The sequence below is a fragment of the Canis lupus genome, chromosome 12 (genome assembly GCF_003254725.2).
Source record: "Canis lupus dingo isolate Sandy chromosome 12, ASM325472v2, whole genome shotgun sequence".
In the NCBI taxonomy this organism is placed as follows: Eukaryota; Metazoa; Chordata; class Mammalia; order Carnivora; family Canidae; genus Canis; species Canis lupus.
In genome coordinates this window covers 8163465-8189451 of record NC_064254.1, presented here as the reverse complement: position 1 = coordinate 8189451, position 25987 = coordinate 8163465, and the positions used below count along the sequence as shown (strand labels likewise).

The 25987-nt window shown below is 42.9% G+C and overlaps 1 long non-coding RNA gene across 5 annotated transcripts in view; it reads right to left on the bottom strand.

Annotated features, from left to right (window-relative positions):
- Nucleotides 1-25987, bottom strand: part of LOC112641534 (uncharacterized) — a 68525-nt gene that overhangs the window by 36980 nt on the left and 5558 nt on the right. For 4 of the 5 annotated variants that reach the window (XR_004804168.2, XR_007401120.1, XR_007401119.1 and 1 more), the window contains exon 2: nt 12251-12462. This is a non-coding gene — a long non-coding RNA (uncharacterized LOC112641534). Of the gene's footprint in view, nt 1-11810; nt 11877-12250; nt 12463-25987 lie in introns of all 5 variants that reach the window. The other variant, XR_004804167.2, reaches the window with a different exon arrangement.

The following is a 25987-nucleotide window of genomic DNA, read 5'->3' as shown; positions in this document are numbered from 1 at the left end:
TTTTTGCATCCTTTTTTTTTTTTTCGTCTTCACTAGCCCCGACACAGTCTCTGATCCTTAACAGGTAGTCAATAAATGTTTGAAGAATGACAGGTGGACAGATATAGCAATCCCCTCATAACTTGAGTCTACATATTGAGACAGACCATTGCTTCCTCTCCATCTGAGATGTCCCAGAATGCATGGACATTTTCCCCCCATGGAGTCTGGAGCTCTCCCAAGCACTGAGAGAGCTGGGGAAAGTCTAAAAACATGAGACTGTCAGGAGTAATCTATTCGATCTCATGGATCCTCAGTTTTCTCAGCTGTAAAATGACATCATTATTACAACTCCCTCAGAAGACCTTTGTGAAAATCGAATTGGATAAGTATATAAACCACATAACATAGCATCTGGCAAATCACAGGCACTTGCTAAATGAAAGCTATTCTTGTTTTGTCTAGAAGATGTGCCTGATATGGTCTTCCAGAATCAGCCCACTCTCTTCCATGTCCCCCACCTGTCTGTATTACAAGGGCTGGAAGTTTCAAAGGTCAGACTCCCTTGCAGCTAGAGATTTTAGGCTGAGATAAACTCAGGCAAGATTTAGAAGGAGGAAATAAGCAAGATTGGACAGATGTGCTTGCAGCTGCCAGAAGCCAAGTTCAAATTCCTGGTCACCAGGTTTGTGGTTCACATCACAGTGACAGCAGTGGCAGAAACAGCAGTTTCCTGACCTCTGGCTGCTGCTGTGGAGGTATGACCTTGAACCCTTAGCCTTCAAGTGGTCCCTGACTATTTTTCCTCCTGTAGGCACCTATTTGCTTATATTAAGTCTAGTTACTTTGGGTTTGAAAAACGAAGAGTAGTTTCCGTTTCCCACACTAAATCCTGAGTGCTAACAGAAGACTTCACTGAAGGCCACCTCATGATCCTGTCCCGTCTGCATCAGGAAGGCTCTAGTCTAGGAAGAGTCCTTGGGTTCTCCTCAGCAGGCTCTGTCAGAGAGAGACAGAGCCGCATGAGTACAGCTTTCATAATGATACAAGGAGAGAGAGCATCAGCCCCGCCACAGGCCATTTTACTAACTGCACTGGTGCTCTTGCTTTGCATTAAGACCTCGGTGTAGGACAGACAGTTCTGCTAACCGGAATCTTCCATGAGCATCATGTTCTGCCTCTGGATGTTGCACAGACCCGAGCTTGGGCATCTGTCTCTCAGCAGCCAGACTTTATTGCATTGTAATATTTATAGCTAGAAACACTTGGGTGCATTTAAAGAAATAGCTCCTTAAAAACAAAAACCAAAACAAAAACAAAAACCAAAACAAAAATCACATTTCCCAAAGGAGCACACAGACCATAAACTCTTCATCATGGGATAGCAACAGCAGCCTTGTATCCTCCCCTGCCCCGCTCCCCACTACAGCCCAGGAGGGGGATATGAGCGATTTATAAAATGCTGCCAGTAAGAACCTCAGACACACTGGTAGGCAGAAGACAGACTGGGTATGACTGCAGAGGGCAGGAATGGCTTTGCAGGGAAGCACTTCCTTAAGCTTTTTAAATAACAGTAGCTTTTACCTTTATCAAGTGCCTATTGTTTATAGTTCACATATGATGTTCTCTAAATCCACACGACAATCCTATGAGGATTATTAGCCCCATTTTACTTAGGAGAAAACTGATGTTTAGAAAGATTAAGAGATTTCCTCCAGGACACTGGTGAAAGCATGAGTCAAATCTGGAGAGTCTGAGCCCAGAGTAGATTTGTAAACACTGTGCTGTATTGCTAACTATGGGAGAAGGATCAGAGGTGCTATATCAAAACCAGTTTGATAACTAAGAAGTTTCCAAAATTCCAGGTTAATGGAAGTGAAGTAGGTTGGATGTTTTGTCTGGGGTTTTGTTCTGTTTTGTTTTTTGTTTTTGCTGTAGGACTTCTCTGTCTTTAATAAGCCATTGTGACTGATGGGAGAGAGAGCCATTAAAAGACGAGTAGGAAGAAAGAAGAGTCTTGTTTTCGAGGGTTCATAGATACAATCGTTACCTAGGAGGTATTCCACATCCAACCCCAGACAAAATACCATGCAACTAATCAGAGAGATATTCGTGTGTCCAGCAGTAGACAGCTTTTTAGCGTAAGCAAGAATAAACACATACATACAGTGACTAGACTACAAACTGCGAAGAGAAAACTCACTTAAAGTGGTTGTCATTAGGTGAGTTTATGTCAAGGTACCTGTGACTCGTGTTTATTTTTATTTTCTATTCTTACAATCAAAACATCTGCTGTTTTTACATGACCCAACAAAGCTGGCTACATAATTTGCAAAATGAAAGTGCAGGGTTCCTCATTCAAAAGGCAGGAAAAAAATGTTATTAGATACACAAAAAATAGATTTTTTCCTTTCTTTTGGGGTCTCTCAGCTGGTCATGATGTTATTTATTTGCTATGTAAAGTCCTCCTAAGTAAAGAAAAATGAACGTCTTCAAGTATTAGCATGAATTTTATTGTTCTTCCTTAAACTGTGGTAATGCCAGTTTTCACTGCACACTCTCAAGCCAAGAGCAGAGCCCTTGTGAGCACAGGACTCCGTGTGGCTGCCAGGGTCGCATGCCCCTGAAGCTGGCCCTGGCTGCAGAACGGGAAGAAACATGACTTTTGTTTTACGTTTTCAAGCAGCTGATATGATGCGCTTCAGATAAGTACTATTAGGTTTGTGACATTTACAGTGTTTCTCCTGTGGGAAGTTAACGGCACATTTCTGACGGACAGGGTCCACCTTTGGAAGATGATAATGACAGCTTCATTAGCCAGCGAGAAGAGTCAGCAAGAAAAATGTTTCCCTTGCACTTCTTGAAGCTGTAAATGTCACTGCTCATTGTAAGGAAATGTTTCCAGGGCCAGGGCTGATAAACCAATTAAGTGACTTCAGGTGAAGGCATTCATAAACATGTTTGAAAGGGCTGCTTGAGGCCAGAGGCTGAGAAATGACTTCCTTGGGGGAGAAGGAGAGAACAAAGCACCTGTCTTCCAACTGGAAAGGAGGGGGATGGTGACCAGGCTGCACTGGGGAGAGCACTGTTCTTTCCAGAGGCTACACTGGACAGAGTGAAGCCTACTGTCTGTCCTTCCTCTCTAGCTCTCCCTGATGCATGTGGTCTGGTGTAATGTGCGCAACGTTGAACTAATGTTCTGCTCACTTGTGCCTCCTTGCTCATTCATAAAACTCGTCCTTAAGATCCTCAGAAGAATGTTGTGAGGCTTGTGTTCATTCTCCCATTTTCCTGATAAATAAATGGAAACTTCAAAGGACGATATGGTTGACAGAGGTCACCCAGCCAGAGTGGGCTGCCCTGAGCCCCAAGGCCAGGCCAAGCTGGCTCCAGAGTGTGCCTCTGCCTTCAGCGTCTCTGTCTCTGGGTATCATCCTGAGCCCTGGCTTTCTGAAGCTAGGTACCCATTCAGCATCACTGCACTGGCGGTAGGTCTACTATCTGCTGGTCTCACAGGGGTTGAGGATTTTATTAAACACCAAATGTACACACACACACACACACACACACACATACACGCAGGCAAATGTGGTGCATAGTCAAAAAAGAAATATTCAAAATCAGAGCAAATCCCTCAAATGTCCTTCATGGTAGCAAATGTTTACCTCTGAAAGTATATTTCATTTTTGGAAATGGAAGAAAATCATTTGGAGCCTATGATATTGTGAGAGCCTATACATATCATGATATATATAATGAGAAGTGTATATCTGTTCTTGGTCCTCAGTTCCTCATGCAGGCTCCTAAAGCCTTTGCAAATTCCTAAATGATAAGAGCACTAGCAAGCATCTTTTGTTCTAATGAAGTGACTCTGGGCAGGGTCCTGGAGGGCTCCTGGTTGGGGCCTGGTCACCAGAAAGACCAAGCCATAATTGGAATCTTGGCATTTTCAGCAGCCCCTTCCCACTTCTCTGGAGAGGGGAGGGGATTAGAAAAGGAGTCAATAATTTAGTCATGCATATGTGAGAAAATCTTCATAAAATCCCAGTAATATGGGTTCAGGGAGCTTCCAGGTAGGTGGAAACATCCGTGTACCAGCTGAGTGATGCACCCCAACTCCACAAAAATGGAAGTTCTCATGCTTGGGACCCTCCCAACCTCACCCTATTCACCACTTCAGCTGGCTGTTCATCCGTATCCTTTATCATACGCTTTAATAAATGACTAAACGTAAGGAAGTGTCTCCCTGAGTTCTGTGAGTTGTTCTAGCAAATTCAGCCAACCCAAGGAGGAAGGTAATGAGAACCTCTGATCTATAGCCAAGGCAGACAGAAGTTGTGGGTAACCTGGCACCCACTACTTGGGATTGGCATCTAAAGTGGAGGAAAGTCTCGTGGGACAAAGCCCTTAACCTGTGGGATCGGACACTGCCTCTGGGATGGTCAGGGACCGGACTTTACCTGGAGACAGTGTCAGAATTGAGTTTAATTGTAGAACACCCAGTCACAGAGAATTGCCGACCAGGTGTCACAGAGAAACCCCACACATTTAGTGACCAGAAGTGTCAGAAGTTTTTTGTGTGAAAGTAAAGGGAAAGCCACAGAAGAAATACTTAGGTTCCACCTCTACAGGGCCCTATAGTTCAGTGGATTAAGTGAGCTGTGAATTTATTTAGTGGAAGAAATGATAAAGTGGGTAATTGGGATGGGGAGGGAATGGCAGAGTGAAGGTGAGTACAGATGGATGAAAGGAACACAAAGAGAAAAGAGACTCCTAGAGAGAAAGATGACTTTCTCATTTGGCCCCGACAACTGGCTCTGCAGATAATTTTATTTTTTTTTTTTTTTTTTTTTTTTTTTTTTTTTTTTTTTTTTTTTTTTTTTTTTTTTTTTTTTTTTTTATTGGTGTTCAATTTACTAACATACAGAATAACACCCAGTGCCCGTCACCCATTCACTCCCACCCCCCGCCCTCCTCCCTCCCCTTCTACCACCCCTAGTTCGTTTCCCAGAGTTAGCAGTCTTTATGTTCTGTCTCCCTTTCTGATATTTCCCACACATTTCTTCTCCCTTCCCTTATTTTCCCTTTCACTATTATTTATATTCCCCAAATGAATGAGAACATATAATGTTTGTCCTTCTCCGACTGACTTACTTCACTCAGCATAATACCCTCCAGTTCCATCCACGTTGAGCAAATGGTGGGTATTTGTCATTTCTAATAGCTGAGTAATATTCCATTGTATACATAAACCACATCTTCTTTATCCATTCATCTTTCGTTGGACACCGAGGCTCCTTCCACAGTTTGGCTATCGTGGCCATTGCTGCTAGAAACATCGGGGTGCAGGTGTCCCAGCGTTTCATTGCATTTGTATCTTTGGGGTAAATCCCCAACAGTGCAATTGCTGGGTCGTAGGGCAGGTATATTTTTAACTGTTTGAGGAACCTCCACACAGTTTTCCACAGTGGCTGCACCAGTTCACATTCCCACCAACAGTGTAAGAGGGTTCCCTTTTCTCCACATCCTCTCCAACATTTGTTGTTTCCTGCCTTGTTAATTTTTCCCATTCTCACTGGTGTGAGGTGGTATCTCATTGTGGTTTTGATTTGTATTTCCCTGATGGCAAGTGATGCAGAGCATTTTCTCATGTGCATGTTGGCCATGTCTATGTCTTCTTCTGTGAGATTTCTGTTCATGTCTTTTGCCCATTTCATGATTGGATTGTTTGTTTCTTTGGTGTTGAGTTTAAAAAGTTCTTTATAGATCTTGGAAACTAGCCCTTTATCTGATATGTCATTTGCAAATATCTTCTCCCATTCTGTAGGTTGTCTTTGAGTTTTGTTGACTGTATCCTTTGCTGTGCAAAAGCTTCTTATCTTGATGAAGTCCCAATAGTTCATTTTTGCTTTTGTTTCTTTTGCCTTCGTGGATGTATCTTGCAAGAAGTTACTATGGCCGAGTTCAAAAAGGGTGTTGCCTGTGTTCTTCTCTAGGATTTTGATGGAATCTTGTCTCACATTTAGATCTTTCATCCATTTTGAGTTTATCTTTGTGTATGGTGAAAGAGAGTGGTCTAGTTTCATTCTTCTGCATGTGGATGTCCAATTTTCCCAGCACCATTTATTGAAGAGACTGTCTTTCTTCCAATGGATAGTCTTTCCTCCTTTATCGAATATTAGTTGCCCATAAAGTTCAGGGTCCACTTCTGGATTCTCTATTCTGTTCCACTGATCTATGTGTCTGTTTTTGTGCCAGTACCACACTGTCTTGATGACCACAGCTTGTAAGTACAACCTGAAATCTGGCATTGTGATGCCCCCAGATATGGTTTCTTTTTTAAAATTCCCCTGGCTATTCGGGGTCTTTTCTGATTCCACACAAATCTTAAAATAATTTGTTCTAACTCTCTGAAGAAAGTCCATGGTATTTTGATAGGGATTGCATTAAACGTGTATATTGCCCTGGGTAACATTGACATTTTCACAATATTAATTCTGCCAATCCATGAGCATGGAATATTTTTCCATCTCTTTGTGTCTTCCTCAATTTCTTTCAGAAGTGTTCTATAGTTTTGAGGGTATAGATCCTTTACATCTTTGGTGAGGTTTATTCCTAGGTATCTTATGCTTTTGGGTGCAATTGTAAATGGGATTGACTCCTTAATTTCTCTTTCTTCAGTCTCATTGTAGTGTATAGAAATGCCACTGACTTCTGGGCATTGATTTTGTATCCTGCCACGCTACCGAATTGCTGTATGAGTTCTAGCAATCTTGGGGTGGAGACTTTTGGGTTTTCTATGTAGAGTATCATGTCATCGGCGAAGAGGGAGAGTTTGACTTCTTCTTTGCCAATTTGAATGCCTTTAATGTCTTTTTGTTGTCTGATTGCTGAGGCTAGGACTTCCAGTACTATGTTGAATAGCAGTGGTGAGAGTGGACATCCCTGTCTTGTTCCTGATCTTAGGGGAAAGGCTCCCAGTGCTTCCCCATTGAGAATGATATTTGCTGTGGCTTTTCATAGATGGCTTTTAAGATGTCGAGGAATGTTCCTCTATCCCTACACTCTGAAGAGTTTTGATCAGGAATGGATGCTGTATTTTGTCAAATGCTTTCTCTGCATCCAATGAGAGGATCATATGGTTCTTGGTTTTTTCTCTTGCTGATATGATGAATCACATTGATTGTTTTACGGGTGTTGAACCAGCCTTGTGTCCCAGGATAAATCCTACTTGGTCATGGTGAATAATTTTCTTAATGTACTGTTGGATCCTATTGGCCAGTATCTTGTTGAGAATTTTTGCATCCATGTTCATCAGGGATATTGGTCTGTAATTCTCCTTTTTGGCGGGGTCTTTGTCTGGCTTTGGAATTAAGGTGATGCTGGCTTCATAGAACGAATTTGGAAGTACTCCATCTCTTTCTATCTTTCCAAACAGCTTTAGGAGAATAGGTATGATTTCTTCTTTAAACGTTTGATAAAATTCTCCTGGGAAGCCATCTGGCCCTGGACTCTTGTGTCTTGGGAGGTTTTTGATGACTGCTTCAATTTCCTCCCTGGTTATTGGCCTGTTCAGGTTTTCTATTTCTTCCTGTTCCAGTTTTGGTAGTTTGTGGCTTTCCAGGAATGCGTCCATTTCTTCTAGATTGCCTAATTTATTGGCGTATAGCTGTTCATAATATGTTTTTAAAATCGTTTGTATTTCCTTGGTGTTGGTAGTGATCTCTCCTTTCTCATTCATGATTTATTAATTTGAGTCTTCTCTCTCTTCTTTTTAATAAGGCTGGCTAATGGTTATCTATCTTATTAATTCTTTCAAAGAACCAACTCCTGGTTCTGTTGATCTGTTCCACAGTTCTTCTGGTCTCGATTTCGTTGAGTTCTGCTCGAATCTTTATTAGCTCCCTTCTTCTCTTGGGTGTAGGATCTATTTGCTGTTTTTTCTCTAGCTCCTTTATGTGTAAGGTTAGCTTTTGTATTTGAGTTCTTTCCAGTTTTTGAATGGATGCTTGTATTGCGATGTATTTCCCCCTTAGGACTGCTTTTGCTGCATCCCAAAGATTTTGAACGGTTGTATCTTCATTCTCATTAGTTTCCATGAATCTTTTTAATTCTTCCTTAATTTCCTGGTTGACCCTTTTATCTTTTAGCAGGATGGTCCTTAACCTCCATGTGTTTGAGGTCCTTCCAAACTTCTTGTTGTGATTTAGTTCTAATTTCAAGGCATTATGGTCCGAGAATATGCAGGGGACAATCCCAATCTTTTGGTATCGGTTCAGACCCGATTTGTGACCCAATATGTGGTCTATTCTGGAGAAAGTTCCATGTGCGCTTGAGAAGAATGTGTATTCAGTTGAGTTTGGATGTAAAGTTCTGTAGATATCTGTGAAATCCATCTGGTCCAGTGTATCATTTAAAGCTCTCGTTTCTTTGGAGATGTTTTGCTTAGAAGACCTATCAAGTATAGAAAGAGCTAGATTGAAGTCACCAAGTATAAGTGTATTATTATCTAAGTATTTCTTCACTTTGGTTAATAATTGATTTATATATTTGGCAGCTCCCACATTCGGAGCATATATATTGAGGATTGTTAAGTCCTCTTGTGAATAGATCCTTTAAGTATGATATAGTGTCCCTCTTCATCTCTCACTACAGTCTTGGGGTAAATTTTAGTTTATCTGATATAAGGATGGCTACCCCTGCTTTCTTTTGAGGACCATTCGAATGGTAAATGGTTCTCCAACCTTTTATTTTCAGGCTGTAGGTGTCCTTCTGTCTAAAATGAGTCTCTTGTAGACAGCAAATAGATGGGTCCTGCTTTTTTATCCAGTCTGAAACCCTGCGCCTTTTGATGGGGTCATTAAGCCCGTTCACATTCAGAGTTACTATTGAGAGATATGAGTTTAGTGTCATCATGATATCTATTCAGTCTTTGTTTTTGTGGACTGTTCCACTGAACTTCTTCTTAAAGGGGAATTTTAAGAGGCCCCTTAAAATTTCTTGCAGAGCTGGTTTGGAGGTCACATATTCTTTTAGTTGCTGCCTGTCTTGGAAGCTCTTTATCTCTCCTTCCATTTTGAATGAGAGCCTTGCTGGATAAAGTATTCTTGGTTGCATGTTCTTTTCATTTAGGACCCTGAATATATCCTGCCAGCCCTTTCTGGCCTGCCAGGTCTCTGTGGAGAGGTCTGCTGTTACCCTAATACTCCTCCCCATAAAAGTCAGGGATTTCTTGTCTCTTGCTGCTTTAAGGATCTTCTCCTTATCTTTGGAATTTGCAAGCTTCACAATTAAATGTCGAGGTGTTGAACGGTTTTTATTGGTTTTAGGGGGGGATCTCTCTATTTCCTGGATCTGAATGCCTGTTTCCCTTCCCAGATTAGGAAAGTTTTCAGCTAGAATTTGTTCAAATACATATTCTGGCCCTCTGTCCCTTTCGGCGCCCTCGGGAACCCCAATTAAACGTAGGTTTTTCTTCCTCAGGCTGTCGTTTATTTCCCTTAATCTATCTTCATGGTCTTTTAATTGTTTGTCTCTTTTTCCTCAGTTTCCCTCTTTGCTGTCAACTTGTCTTCTAGGTCACTCACTCGTTCTTCCACCTCGTTAACCCTCGTCGTTAGGACTTCTAGTTTGGATTGCATCTCATTCAATTGGTTTTTAATTTCTGCCTGATTAGCTCTAAATTCTGCAGTCATGAAGTCTCTTGAGTCCTTTATACTTTTTTCTAGAGCCACCAGTAGCTGTATAATAGTGCTTCTGAATTGGCTTTCTGACATTGAATTGTAATCCAGATTTTGTAACTCTGTGGGAGAGAGGACTGTTTCTGATTCTTTCTTTTGAGGTGAGGTTTTCCTTCTAGTCATTTTGCTCAGTGCAGAGTGGCCAAAAGCAAGTTGTATTGGGAAAAAGAGAAAAAGAGAGGAGAGAAAGAAGGAAAGAAAAGAGAAAGAGAAAAAAAAAGGAAGAAAAAGAAAAAAAAAAAACGAAAAAAAAAAAAAAAAAGAAGAAAAAGAGAAAGAAAAGAAAGGAGAAAAAAAAGGGGGTGGGGGAAGGAAACAAATCAAAAAGCAAAACAAAACAGAAACAAAAACAAAAACAAAAACAAACAAACAAACAAAGAACCACCGGGGAGTATCTTCTGATTCTGTGTACTTTAAGTCCCTTGGCTTCTCCTGGAAGTTGTCCGTCTAGCTGGTGTTCTGGGGAGGGGCCTGCTGTGCTGATTTTCAGGTGTTAGCAGTTGGGGGAGCTGCTGTGCCCCTGCCTGGTGCAGGGCTCGGTGGGGGTTGTTTACCCCGTGAGGCCGCAGGAGGAACAGCCCCAGTGGGGGGGCAGCTCTGGAAACCTGGATTCAGCTCCGGCAGGAACTCCGTCTGCAGGGCCTGGAGGCTCCGGGGCGGGGCCGCTGATCTGCTCAGCTGGGGCAGGAGCGTCCTTGCGGTCCTGGGCCCTCCCAGCCTCTGCCTGTCCCCGGGGAGGCCGGATCCTGGGCTGTGTCCCGGCGCCCTGTGCTCCGGAGCCTGCGCTGGTGGATTCGCGCTCCCGGGCCGCGCAACCCCCCTCCGCGGAGCCGCCGCCCGAGCCCCTCCGAGCTGCTCTGGAACCGCGCAGCCCCCACCCGCACGGAGCCTCTTCTTCTGCCCGAGCCCCTCCGAGCTGCTCCCGGGGCCCCGCAGCCCCCTCCGCGGAGCCGCCGCCCGAGCCCCTTCAGCTGCTCCGGGTCCCGCCGGGTCCCGCCGTGCGCGCTGCAGCCCTTAGGGAGCTCGGCGCACTCTCCTGGGGCGCGCAGTTGCTGTTACTGTCCCCGGGAGCCGAGGGCATCCCCGCCCTCCTGGGTCCTGCTCCAACTCCCCGCGAGCCCCTTTCCGCCCGGGAAGGTCGGTGCAGCTCCTGCTCTCCGGGACGGGGCTCTCCTGTCCTGGGGACACTCGCCCCGGCCTCAGCCCGGCTCCTCGCGGGGCCCCTCCCCCTTGGAGGCCTTTGTTCCTTTATTTCTTTTTCCCCGTCTTCCTACCTTGATAGAAGCGCGAACTCTTCTCACTGTAGCATTCCAGCTGGTCTCTCTTTGAATCTCAGCCGAATTCATAGATTTTCAGGATAATTTGAAGGTTTTTCTAGGTAGTTTGGTGGAGACAGGTGATTTGGAGACCCTACTCCTCCGCCATCTTGCTCCTCCCCTCCTCTGCAGATAATTTTAAACCAATGGATTTGGCAGTGATTTGACAAAGGGCAGCATCGCGTTAATAGGAGTAAAATTCCCAAGGATACCAGGGTGATGGGGACAGACACCTCATGTGGCTGCTTCTGCATTATTTTTGTTTTCAAGTCAGAGAATTTTCTTAGCCACACCTTAGCTAGCGTTCTTTAGAACCCCAGATTTTGGCACTAGAACAAACCTCGGAGACTTTGCTCAGCACCCTCATTCCAGGGAGGCAAAACTTGGCACCGGAGATGGGGAGTCATGTGCCCAAGTTCACACAATAAATTTGTGCCGGAGCCTTGACTAAACCCTGGGTACTTGATGATGCAGAGGCACAGTGCTTCTTTCCCACATTCCCGTTCCTCACTGATGCATCTCCTTTTTTCTTTTTCTTTTTTTAAATTATTTATTTGACAGAGAGAGAGAGAGCACAAGCACGGGTAAGGGCAAAGGGAGAAGGAAAAGCAGACTCCCCACTGAGCAGGGAGCCCAATGTGGGCTGGAACCCAGGACCCTGGGATCATGACCTGAGCCGCAGGCAGATGCTAAACCCACTGGGCCACCCAGGTGCCTCCCACCATGCATCTCCTAACAAGAACTTTCTACATGTCAGACACTTAAAGTGCATTACCTTAGTACGTCTTCCAGGAAAACTTATGGGTAAGAAGTATCATTCCTATTTCAGGGAGAGTAAAACCTGAGAAATTCAATAAGAGGGCCGAGTCACTCCAGAAGTGGAGGCCCTAGGACTTGAATCCAGGGCTGCCTACCTCCAGACTCTGAGTTTGTAACACCCAGCACTGGGTCCTTCTGTCCAAGCCCCTCTCCTCCTTCCTCTTGTGTCCCAGGGGGCCCGGGATCAGGCACTTAAACCCTTGCTCCCTCCCGCTAGTCACTTCCCTTCTTTCCGTGTTGAACAACACAAATAGTCTGTCCTCCTCGCACGTTTGTTTTGCTGGAGGCCTGCCTTATTCCCTGGGAACCCAGAGGAACAATGAGCTGTTACCCAAGCCCTCCGGGGCTCCGCCCCCATCCTGGACCACTTCCTCAGCTTCCCCTGCTCACGCTCACCCCCAGGAGAGAAGACTGCGTGGGGGCCCCTCCAGCTTGTCTACCAAGTGCGTCAATCACTTGTTTACTTGGTTTTCCTGCCTGGCCCGGGGGTTCCGCTGGCTATTTCTTCTCTCTGGAAGTTCTCCTGAGGTGAGCTTTGATCTTCAGAGGGGAAGGGGCAACAGGAAGACGATGAGAGATGCTAGGAGTCTGTCAGCATCTGACTCACTCTGTGGAGGAAAAAAAAAAAAGTCCTCACTTAGAGCAACGCGAGGATGCTGGTGAGAGCTGCATCCCTGCCAAGTGCCTGCATGGAAGGCTTCCTTTTTTTCTGGGATGGATTTGGAAAGGGAATAAAAATTCCGCAAGCCAGGTGCAAATTCTGCTAAGCCTTTCTACACTTAGCTAGCAGTAATATTCACCGAATAATAAACCAACATATAGGGATCTCTGGGTGGCGCAGCGGTTTGGCGCCTGCCTTTGGCCCAGGGCGCGATCCTGGAGACCCGGGATCGAATCCCACCTCGGGCTCCCGGTGCAGGGAGCCTGCTTCTCCCTCTGCCTATGTCTCTGCCTCTCTCTCTCTCTCTCTCTCTCTCTCTCTGTGACTATCATAAATAAATAAAAATTAAAAAAATAATAAACTAACATATAACCTTTCTGCAAAAAGCCACGGTTGTGGACACTGCCCCCCACCCCCTCCCGCCCCATTGGAGAGCAATGTTTTCCTATGTGCATCTTGCCTTGGATAAGGTTGCTTTTAAAGAAAAAAAAAAAACAAACAAACAGCTGCTTTGGGGTCCTCACAACCCACATTACCATGAAAATGTACCACTCAGTAAGGACAAGTAAATGATATTAAAATAGAGTATCAGTCAGTGTCCCCAGAAGAAACAAAACAGATACTCAAAATGGTTTGACTGAAGAAAATTTCATATGGGACTCTTCAAAGAGGTGTTTGTGGAATTAAGGAAAGAGTAAGGGATGGTGAGGCAGGGAGAGAGAGGGGAAGAATTCCCCTTGACCTCTCTCTTTCCTGCTTTCTGTTCTCTTGATGGTGCTCCCATTGGCAGAACCTGCTAAGGGCCAAAGAACAGAGGCACCTGGGTGCTGTAGTCCATAGAAGTCAGCCTCTTGGGCATAAAGCAAGGTGGACAGGGCAGAGAATGGGTCAGGAGGGGCAAAAGAAAAATACACAGCCTCCTACCTCCTACTCTCTCATTAAAGGCTTAAGAGGTGGTTCTGGATTGCTTTCCTATGCAGAGCTGTCTTTCATGGAATCCAGGATATTACAACAGGATTCCAAGTGCTGTGAAACCAATTTATTAAACTGGCCTGAAAAACCTCAGCATTGTGCTGCTGGTTGTTTATTTTGTTATTCTCACAGCCTCTTGATTAGGGCTCTGAGAGAGGGAGAACCTTGTATTCCTCTTCATAGTACTCTCTGTTCAAGACCCAGAGAGTACCTATGAACTATGATTTCATTACTCCATAGGGTAGCTTTGCTTGGTATGCAAATTTTTATTGGAAAGTATATTATAGAGATGCCTGGGTGGCTCAGTGGTTGAGTGTCTGCTTTGGGCTTGGGTCATGATCCTGGGGTCCTGGGATGGAGTCCCGCATAGGGCTCCCCATGGGAACCTACTTCTCCCTCTGCCTGTCTCGCTTCTCTCTCTGTGTCTCTCATGAATAAATAAAGCCTTTAAAAAATAAACAAAAATAAAATAAAATACTCTTCCATATGTATGGAGTTGTAGATACATGCAGAGTTGAAAATATAGTATATTTGATATCTGTGTGCTTACCACAAAAATTAACAGGACATTAACCAGTACCTCAGAAGTCTTCAAATGTCCTTTACTAAATAAAACCTCCAACTTCTTCCCCAGAGGTAAGCACTATCTTGAATTTTGTGCTAATCATTCTCTTGATTTTCTTTTTTTTCTCTTGATTTTCTTGATAGGTTAACTACCTAGGTATTTTTTTCTAAACAATGAGCATTCTGTGGAAGCATAAATCTAGCTAAGAATGAAAGGGCAATGTTGGAAGTCATCCAGGAGAGAGATAAGCTAAACAGTCCTTGGGCCAGTCTGGTTTCAGTTTCCTCTTCTGGGGAAGCAGGTGGATAAGGTCATGGATGGGTCTTGGGAAAGCAGAGGTGGACATCTGGTAGGGTTATAGTGGGGCCAGGCACTGAGTATCCAAAAGAAATATGGTCCAGAATGGATTGCTCTGGATTTTCTGCTTTACCACAGCCTACTTTTACCAGTTTCTGAAGTAGATCAAAGCAGAGCACTTCTGTGGGGTGAAAAGAGCTTGCTCAGCTGATCAGAAAATAAGCTATAGTAATAGGAAAAGCAGTAGCCACATCAGAAATGATTAAGGCAAGTCAGAACATATCATAGGCTCAGCCAGACTCACCCGGGAATTCTGTACTTAGGAGAGGAAAGAAGAAAGAAAGAAAGAAAGAAAGAAAGAAAGAAAGAAAGAAAGAAAGAAAGAAAGAAAGAAAGAAAGAGAGAGAGAGAGAGAGAGAGAGAGAGAGAGAAAGAAGAAAGAAAGAAAGAAGAAAGAAAGAAAGAAGAGAAGGAGGAATGAAGGAAGGAAGGAAGGAAGGAAGGAAGAAAGAAAGAAAGAAAGAAAGAAAGAAAGAAAGAAAGAAAGAAAGAAAGAAAGAAAAGAAAGAAAGAAAGAAAGAAAGAAAGAAAGAAAGAAAGAAAGAAAGAAAGAAAGAGAAAGAAAGAAAGAAAGAAAGAAGATTAATAGCAGTGGGAGTCTTGACGATGACAGCTCTCAACACATCTCTTTTAAGGCACTCTGCTATCATCTGGCCTGGTTGTCCTCTATACCTGGTATCCAGCTGTCAATCTGAGACCATTTACTATCCTCTGGGCACTTTTTTCACCCTGTCCGGTGCTGGAGCACGTGTCTCCTATACTCAATGTCTCTCTTTCTTGGCATACTCTTTTTTTGTGGAGGATATACTCTAGTAACTCCCTGAGGAAAGGCACATGGGGAGAGAAATTTGTTGAGACTGTACAGGTCTAGAAATGTTTTTATTCCATGGTAGTTGACTTATACTTGGGCTGGTTATAGAGTTCCAGGTGGGGGTTACTTTTTTCATCAGTATTTTGAATTTCTCTATTATATTCTTATTTCAAGTGTTCCTGTTGAGAATTCTGAAGTCTTTCTGATTCTATATATTTGATATTATATATATATATATATATATATATATATATATATATCCTCTGCTGCTGGTAGCTTGTGGAATTTTTTCTTTGTCCCCAGGGATCTGAAATTTCATTATGATGTATGTGCCTTGTAAGTTTCTTTTTCTTTCTTTCTTTCTTTCTTTCTTTCTTTCTTTCTTTCTTTCTTTCTTTCTTTTCTTTCTTTTTTTCTTTCATTTAGCTGGGTACTTAGTGGGCCCTTTCAATTCATTCTGGGAAATTTCTTGCATTCTTTCTGTAAGAATTTTCTACTCTTCTCCATTTTCTCTATTGTCTCTTTTTTGAAATGCCATTATTCTAAAGTTGGACATTTATGATAGTCCTCTCTTCTTAATGGTTTCTCTTATTTTCCTTCTATGTATGTTTGCTCTTTTAGTCAGAAGGTGAGAGTGAGATGAGATTTCCTCAATATTATCTTCCTACCCATTTAATTTTTCATTTCTCCTATCAATTTCTCATTTTCAAGACCTTTTTATTTATTCCTTGAACATTCTTTAAAAATATAGCATCCTGTTCTTGTTTCATAGAAGTTATGTTATTTCTCAAAGTATATTAATCATAAAATTTGGGACACCTGGGTGGCTCCATGGTTGAGCGTCTGCTTTTGGCTCAGATTGTGATCCTTGGGTCCTAAGATCAAGTCCTGCATCAGTCTCCCCACAGGGAGCCTGCTTCTTTCTCTGCCTGTGTCTCTGCCTCTCTCTGTGTGTCTCTCATGAATAAATAAAAAATTTTTTAAAAATCATAAAACTTATTTGGGAAATTTTCTTCCCTGAATAGTTTTTGTTTCTTCCAAATTGCTTTTCCTCTATTTTTGATCTCTGTCTCCCCTAACACGGGCTTTCCTTAGATGTAAACTTGGCTGTATGTTCACGATAATAAACAGGGTAAAAGTAAAAAACTAATTAGAAGTTCTGGGCAAGCTGTGGGGCCTGACAACTTTGAGATTCAAAGTAGGGTGATCTGGCCCAGCTGTTGGTTGGAAGAACACCAAAAATAGGCACTTACTTTTCAGATGGTTGGATTACCCAGGGAATGATCTTCCAGTATCCTGCCATGAGGGTAAGGGGCTAGATGCTAATGTACTGACATCCAGGTGTGGAAATAACATAGACATATAAAGACTTAGTCCTATTGCAGAGTTCTGTTTCCAATGAAGTCCTCAAGAATGGGAAGTGGGAAGGGCACTGTCGGTCCATGCATGCAAAACATGTTGCCATCCTTGTCATACACCAAGCTTGTCATTGCTGTAGTAGAAACTGAGCATCTAAGTGATGGGGTAGGGAATAACAAACATCTGCCAAGTGTTTGTTTTCTTTAAGCCACACAGTAGTAGATACATGCACTTGTGCTCATTTAATATCCACAAGAAGCCTGCATTATAGGCATACAGGAATTATTGACAGTTTGTCCTTTTTATTCCATTTGTTTTGAATAATTGCCAGTTAAGACTATATTAACTAACTCAAAGTCAGACAGCTATGAGGTGACAAGAGTTAGGATTCACATCTCAGTCCTTTGGTTCCTAGGCTCTGTATTTTTATTTATTTTTTTAAGAAAGATTTTATTTATTTATTCATGAGAGAGAGAGAGGTAGAGACATAGGCAGAGGGAGAAGCAGGCTCCATGAAGGGAGCCCAATGCGGGACTCAATCCTGGGACTCCAAGATCATGCCTTCAGCCAAAGGCAGATGTTCAACTTCTGTGCCACCCAGGTATCCCTTTATTTTTATTTTATTTTAAATGATATTTTTCTGACCAAAGAAATACATGCTACTATAGATATCGTAGAAAACATGTACATTTTCAAATACTTGGGACGCCTGGGTGGCTCAGCAGTTGAGTGTCTGCCTTTGGCTCAGGGCATGATCCTGGGGTCCTGGGATCGAGTCCCACATTGTGCTCTTTGTGTGGAGCCTGCTTCTCCCTCTGCTTGTGTCTCTGCATCTCTCTCTCTCTCTGTCTGTCATGAATAAATAAACAAAATCTTTAAAAAAAAGAAAACATGGAAATTTTCAAATAATTTAAAAATGTATATATAAGGCCATCACTGTGTAACATTTTTTCACAGGAACATGACATAATTTATAACAGTGTATCATTTATTTGACTGTCTCCTAATTTGAATCATTTAGACAGGTAAACCTATGCTCTTTTCACTACATAGCTTCAGTCAAGGGCAGCAGGCATGGACAGAGGTCAGGATCAGGAAACAGCAGGGTTCCAGGCGGGTCTCTAGGTAGAGAGCTGCTGATTAAGGGTAATTTATATGGATTCGGTTCAGTACCCTGGAGAGCTCCACATAGTCATATTCTATTGAGGATTCAAAAGAACAATGGCTGGAGTTCTCTAGGGTTCTGCACTGCTTCTCCAGAATAGAATACAAAAAAACCAAAACAACAGGGTAGCCCGGGTGGCTCAGCGGTTTAGCGCCGCCTTCAGCCCAGGGCCTGATCCTGGAGACCTGGAATCAAGTCCCACATCAGGCTCCCTGCATGGAGCCTGCTTCTCCCTCTGCCTCTCTCTCTCTCTCTCTCTCTCTCTCTCTCTGTGTCTCTCATGAATAGATAAATAAAATCTTTAAAAAATTAAAAAAAAAAAACAAGCCATAGACACACACACACACACACACAGCTGGGATTGGGGATCTTTTTGTCCCTGAGGGATTCAACTTCACTACTCTCCAGTTCAAACAGCATTGGGATAGGTCATTTTTCTCACCACTGTTTTTCATGCTGTTCCTTTAGCTGAGAATGCTTGGTTAATTTCGACTCATCCTTTCATGTTCAATTTAATCATTAATTTCTTCAAAAAGCTTTCTGAGCTCTTTTTGCCTTCTTCCTCAAAAAATTTTCCCCTTTCTTCCTCTGCATCCTTATCATTATATATGCCACACTAAATTACAATTGTTTCTTTGTTCTCTTAGTTAGACATTGAGTTCCTTGAGGGCAGGGACTGAGACTCAGTTATTCTTTGGCCTTAGTAAATACCAATTAATAATATTTAATATTTAATAAATGATACATTATTTGTAGGCAATTTGGAGCTTTTGAAGGTAGTTCTCAACTAGGGGTAATTTTGACCCTAAAGGACATTGGGCGATGTCTGGAAATAGTTGTTGTTGTTGCAACTCAGTGGGGTGGGTGCTACCCAGTGGGGTAGGTAGAAACCATGGATACTTCTCAACATCTTACTATGTACAGGACAGCTTCTACAAAGAATTATCTGCCCTCGAATGCTATTCATACAGAGTTCAGGAAATGCTGTTTTAGAATAATGAAATGGATTCAATCACATTTAAGTCTTCCGAGGGCAGAGAATCCATCTGGCTCATTTTACAGATGAGAAAACTGAGTTAGTTGGTTGTAGGGTTAGGGCAAGAACTTAGACCATGGCACTCTTTCCACACAGTTGCACTGGCTGACATTTCTTTTTAACCATCCATACTCTAAGTAGTGTAGGAACAGAATAGTTTTTTTAAATGCATATTATCCTGGGTACATGAAGCAGGTTTTGGGGAAAAGGATGAGACTGTTCAGACTGGGGAATAAAATACAGTCACAGAACAGGTACAGCCAGCCTCATCCCATCCACCACCCTTCAACATTGGTCTCTCTTTTCTGGAAAGATATACCACCCACAAATCTAGGACTGAGTGAGAAGAAAGATATCTCTCAATGGCTCATTTCTGAACAATTCAATCTGCTCTGGGAAATGAGAGATTAGCTTATGGAAGAGTGAATCATTTTAAGCCACTCTGCATTAGAATCAATTAAAGCTCCAGAGGGCCCTGGCTGCCACAGGAGAATTCACTCTAATTGCCACAAACCAAGGGGATCCACTGTAATTTTCCTCCTATCAACAAATAATAGCAATCTCCAAGGGAAGCTTTGAACCAAATGTGATGGTTATCTCCCCCTTCAAGTGCCTCAGATTTAGAATGCTCCTGATCCCAAAGAGTGCCCCACATGTACTTCTCATGAGCCAAACCTGCCATTTTCCCAGCAGTAATCACAGGCCTGGGCTTCTCCCATTCAGCTCTGTTGACTTAAAAAAGCCAAATGGTTCAGGCACAATACACGATGAATCAGCAAAGGAAGGAAATGTGGAAAAAAGAACCTGTATGGCATCTTGAATAAAAGTGCTTTCCAATAAATTTGGTGAATTGTCTTCAAGGGAATCAGCTGAATGTGTTAATCACTTATTGTATATCATAACTGTCTGGCGCATACGTGATTAGCTGGAAATGATATTTGTGGGTCTACTGAGGCTCTGAAATATGTGCAGGGAAAGCTGGATTTTGTAGAAGGAGCTCAACTAAGGCTAAAGTTTGCCTTGGAGCATAAAAAGCTTTTCCTGTATTGGCTGCTAATGGCATGAGAACGTGAGGAGGCTACAGGAGTGGGGGGAGGTGAGGGGGACAGAAAAGGACAATAAGTATCAGGTTCTGACAAGGAAATGCTATCTTACCACCTCTATTCCTTGTCCTCTTCCTCTTCTCTGCCTTCATGCAGCAACCCTCCCACTCACAAACACATACACTGGGGAGTCGTTTACTAATTCAAATTTGGACTCAAATGATCTGAGTTCGAATCCCAGTTCTCCTTTTCTGAGAATGATTCTTCACATATAAATTTGGACCAATCTTTTTTTTAAAAGATTTTATTTATTTATTTGAGAGAGAGAGCATGAGTGGGGTGGGGAAAGGCAAAGGGAGAGGGAGAAGCAGACTCCCCATTGAGTAAGGAGCCTGACACAGGGCTCCATCCCAGGACCCCGCCAGAGATCATGACCTAAGCCAAAGGCAGATACCTAATGGACTGAGCCACCTAGGTGCCCCTGGACTAATAACCTTAATATCCCCAGCTTGTCAAGGAAGTTTATATGAGATGATGTATATTAAAGCACATGGCTCATGAAGGCACTAAATAAATGTTCTATTATCACCACTGAGTTCAGTCTCTGCTTGGGTAATTTTATAAGGACAGAAAGTCTGGTCCGGGGGACTAGTGAGATGAGAATCATGGATATGGATGGTCAAATCTAAGAAAAGAAACCTTGAAGTTTTGAGGTCTAATGATTTTCCAAACCCCCTTACCTGATGTAAAACAGTTGGGTTGGAAGTTAACATAACTTTTAATACAGCTATGTATTTAAGTTTCTAGAGAATGGATTTGTCACTGAGCCAGCTTGGAGAAGATCTAAAACTTTTAGGACATTCCAACAACCTGGGGCTTAGAGTTCAAAGAGAATGTCAAACAAGAATTACCTTGCCAAAGGTCCAAAGAGAGAAAAATGTTGTCACCATGAAAGAAAACAGAGCTCAATTGGTGAATCTGCACTTAAATACAGGGTGATTGTATGTCCCTTAAGTGCAAGGGTGCACACACCCAACTCTTCATCAGAATCACTGAAATAATTTTACAAAAATATATAGATTCCTGAGCCCCACCCTAGAGATTCAAGGGCTATTGAAGGTCTCAAGATCCTGTTCTTTTTTATTAAAGGTCCAAGGTGATTGATTAGTCTGGGAAGTCTGAGAAGAAGGTAGAAACAAGCCATATCAGTCAGGTTTGGAAATAGCTCAGAGGTGGATGGATCAGGTCCATGGGCTCCTGCTTCAGAAGTGACTCATTGAGTATAAGCTTCTCTACTCCATTTCCCTTTGTAAAGACCTGACCCATGTCTCTCCAAAATAATGTGAGATTTAGGAGACGCACTTCGAGCTGATTTTTACTTAGGAGGCAGTGACTTTGGAGTATGTGTTTGAGAAATGACAATCTCTGACAGTGAAGTTCACTGGCATCATCAGATGTGTTTTTGACACTCAAGTCTCGTACAGTGAGACCCAACCTTCATGATCTCATCTCCTTATACTCCCACCAGGCACACAAAGTATCTCCCAATATACTTTGAACTTCTCTAATATTTTTCACATTTTCCTCCACAATCTGCAATGAACTCAACTTCACTAATAGAAGCAATATGACCTACTGATTAAGAGCCTGGCTTTGGAACTAAGGCAGGCTGGAATTTTGGCATGGTAGTGAGCCACTTGTATGATACTGGTCAATGCCCTCGAGATGGCAGAGCAACAAAACAGAAGAAGCCTGGGTCACTGCCCAATGGTACTCTCAAGTGATGCCTAGAAGGAAAACATAAATTTTTATCTTGTTCGAGCTACAATTATTTTTGCTCTTCATTCAAAAATCTTAAACTATATCCTACTAACTAGTAAACAAACCATTGTAATACAGGTCATAAAGGCTGCTATAGAGGATCTGGTTGGTTCTAGGTGAACATATTGAGGGAACCAAGTACCAGCTGAAGAATGAGGCCTTCGACAATTTCTAGAGAAGGAGATGTTTTGGGGTTTTTCCTCTTATTTATTTATTTATTTACTTTAAATATTTATTTATTTATTTATTTATTATTTATTTATTTATTATTTATTCATAAGAGACAGAGAGAGAGAGAGAGAGGCAGAGACATAGGCAGAGAGAGAAGCAGGCTCCATGCAGGGAGCCTGATGTTGGACTCGATCCCAGAACTCCAGGATCTTGCCCTGGGCTGAAGGCAGGTGCTCAATGGCTGAGCCACCCAGGTGGTGTCCCTATTTATTTTATTTTAAAACAGATTTTATCTATTATTTGATGACAGAGAGAGAGAGAGAGAGAGAGAGAGAGAGAGAGAACAAACAGGGGGAGCTGTAGAGGGAGAAGGAAAAGCAGGCTCCTCACCGAGCAGAGAGCCCAACATGGGGCTCGATCCCAGGACCCAGAGATCATGACCTGAGCAGAAGGTAGATATTTAATCAACTGACCTACCCAGGTGCCTTGAGAAGATGTTTAAGTCAATTACGTAAGATAAATGGCACTTTAATATAGGAAGGGAGAAAAAGGTGCCCCAGATAAAAAGGGAAAATGTGGGCAAAGATATTGAGGTAGGATATATTGAGTATAGGATGTTTGAGAAATTACAAATTATCATAGAAGATAAGTAGGGTTTTGATGGGCAATGGGAAGTAATGGGCTCAAATGTGGGAGTGGATTTGTGTGAGGGGGAAAAAAGAGAGTGTGGTGGCATGATAAAAATTCTAAGCAGAGAATCCCTCACTATGGAATTTCTCCATGTCTTGAGTGGCTCCTGGCAAGGAAGGAGACTGAAAGCCAACAATAAGTGCTTTATGGTTTCCCCTATTTTCAGCTTGCTAATGGAAATCCCAGATTCACAGAGGGCTCAGTCTGATGTCCTTGCCAGCCAAATTGCTTGAGAGGCGGACAGGAATCCGCAGTGGCTCCTACACTGTGGGAGGCTGGTTGACTGATAGGCCTAGCAATACACCACAAATCAACCTCAATGTGAGGCCAATGGTTGAGTAATTTACCCCTTACCTATTAAGGTACTGGGAAGAAGAGGTTTATTTTAGTTCTAACAAGTTCTGGAGAGAGATAGGAGTCTGGGAGAAGGCAGAAACAGAAGCCATATGTCAGTTTTTCGACATGGAAAAAATTTGAACTCAACCATCTCAGATGAATAGTATCTTCCTTAGTCAAAAACCTACCAACATACCAATTCTCCACATGCATTCCAATTTGTCTGGCTTAGGAAGATGCTCTTTTCTTCCCTCTGTTTCTTCCCAGGCCTTTGGTTACCCCTAGTATAGATCATGCTGGTTTCCTACTCTCTTAGCTTTGCATGTTTCCATGTTGACTAAGCATCTACAATGATCCAGGTACCGCCGGATACCCCCTATTGGTGCAGCTCATCTTGATATCCTCCTGTGAAGTATCATCCTTCCATTTATAGATAAAGAAACAAAGGGACAATTGCTTTGTCTAAGGCAAAATAAAAATTAGAGCTGGCAGTTTCTGTTTGTTTGATTTTTACAACTCAGTGGATTACCATAGTGATTACTCAGGGAACCACCACTTAAGTCAAGAGAGAATTTTGTTAACGTCCCTCTCCCCTCAAATCACTACCTTCTCCCTCTTCACCTCTGAGGCCTCTCCTGGTTCCAAATTTCTGCTTTCTCCCCCACTCCATGGCACTTCTGTAAGCCTCTCTCATTATAGTAAAGGAAATGGAGCAATAAAGAGGATAAGAACTTTCCTAGGATTATAGAGATAATGTCAGTGCTAGGACTTGAATCCATGTGTTTAAAGTCCTCTCTGTACCTTGGTTGGTTCCCTCCTCTCAGCTTACTTAAGTCCTTCATGTCTTTCCAGGCCAATCAAATGCCATCCTCCTCCATGGAGCCTTTTAGACCACCCTGGCCTCTCTGGTCTTTTCCTCCACCTGGTAAGTTCCTGCTGTGTATTCCACTGACTGAACACTTAGCAGATAGTGCCAGGCATTACTTATCTTTTCACTTTCTTATTTCATCTTCCCAGCGAGTTTGTAAATTTTTTGAAGACTGGGGATCACAATTCATACCTGTTTGTATGCGTAGAACCTTGAAAGTGGTCTGTGCAGAGAAATAGCAGAAATCAAGTGGATTCCTGGGCTCTGGAGTCAGACTCAGGTTCAAATTGTGGCCCTGCTGGTTGCTCACTTATGTCTTAGTGAATTAATCCCAACCAAGTGCATTCCTGAAGGGTTGTTAAGAAAATTAAAGAGCATAATAATTTGCATAATAGCACAGTGCCTGGCACACGTGAGTCACTCCACAAAGATCCACTATTATTTGAGCCAAACAAGTATCCATCATTGATAGGGAATTACTCAACTGGTCCTCAAAGTTAAAGAAAAGGTTTTCTGTTTGTTTAAAGAAGAATTCAGACAGAAAATCTGTCTGTAGGATATAAATCTAGAAAAGTAACACACAAGTTGGAAGGAGGCCAAATATTTTAAGAATTGCCTCACTTCACCTCCATCCTGTCCACCTTACTACAGGAGCAATAATGGCTCCCCAGGGTGCAGGGCACTAAAATGACTAAGAGCTGAGTAGGTGACAACCAAGCAGAGTCAGGCGCCCTGGCGGTGTTCCCGCTGCTAAGTCATGCAGAAGGGGCCAGCTTTCCCTCTAAGCCTTAGCAGCAGCTAATGCCATTAGGATGAAAGATGGGCCCATTTGGGCCCCAAACCTCTGTGCTCAGGCCAAACTCTGGAAGGTCAACGGCTAGAGAGAAATGGAGGAGTTACCAGGGAAGAGACTAAGCAGCCAATTTTGTCAAGAATCAGGAAATATACCACTCTGGGTGCATGTGTATATATTTTAGCAAAACAGTCCCTTTCTTCGAAGGACTTTAAAGGGCAAAAGCTTGCCTTCCTCCCAACTTTATTCCCATACATAACCAGTGAGGAACAAGCTCACCTGAAGCACAATGCCTACTGCGTTATGCTTTATGTGCATCCTCAACTTGCAAAGAGTTTCTCCTCCAAACACTTACAGATAATTTTAAGGAGAGTCTGGGGATGGGATTTACATATAGATTATCTTTGCTATAATTCTGTGGCCTTTGTCTGATCACTGTCCTACAACCCACAAGAGGCATTTCTCTGAGCATTAGAGATAAGAGCTAAGCACAATGGGACTCAAAACAACAATAGGGACGCCTGGGGAGCTCAGTAGTTGAGCGTCTACCTTTGGCTCAGGTAGTGATCCTGGGGTCCTGGGATGGAGTCCCACATTGGGCTCCCCACAGGGAGCCTGCTTCTCCCTCTGCCTGTGTCTCTGCCTCTTTGTCTGTGTCTCATGAATAAATAAATAAAATATTTTTTAAAAAACCAGAACAATGTCAGGTTAAAGCAGAAGAGGGTAATAATGAGGAAGGTTCAGATAATGGGATTAGGCAGGACTAGGGGCAGGAGGTGGGGGGGGAAATAAATACCCTCATCAGCTTGCCCTTGCTGGCGTCAGTTTCCCCATATTGAAATAAAAGGAAGTCATATTACTCCTCAGCCTGAGTTAGTGACTCTCCTCTGCTCCCTCAGACCTTCAGGTGTAATTGTCTTTTAATGAGCCTGCCTCTCCAACTAGACCTTAAACTCCCAAGGGCTGGGACTGTATTTTATGCCTCTCTGCATCCTCAAAGCCTGGCACAGGGCCTGGCCTGTAGCAAGATTTTAGTCAACAACATTTGCTGACTGAATGGTCTCTGAAGTCCTTGGAGGACTGAATCATAGAATGACTGGATTCTGTCCTCTGCAGTGCTCAACATAACACGTGGGCCAACTCATCTTCCCAGAAGCTGGCCCAGGCTGCTTCGCTTGAGGCACTGTGGCCATCCCTCCTCTTCTTTTCTCTTTCTTATTCCCATCTCCAAATATCATTCTGTTTAGACTGTCCAAGTCTGAAGCCCTGTTTTTGGGGACGCCTGGCTGGCTCAGTGGTTGAACATCTGCCTTTGGCTCAGGGTCTTGGGATTCTTCTCCCTCTGCCTATGCCCCTGCCTCTCTCTCTGTCTCTCTCATGAATAAATAAACAAAATCTCTCTAAAAAAAAAAAAATAAATGAAGCCCCGTTTGCTTGCTTCCAACTTCAAGACAGGGGTCTAGTGAATGTGAACTACCAACTAGC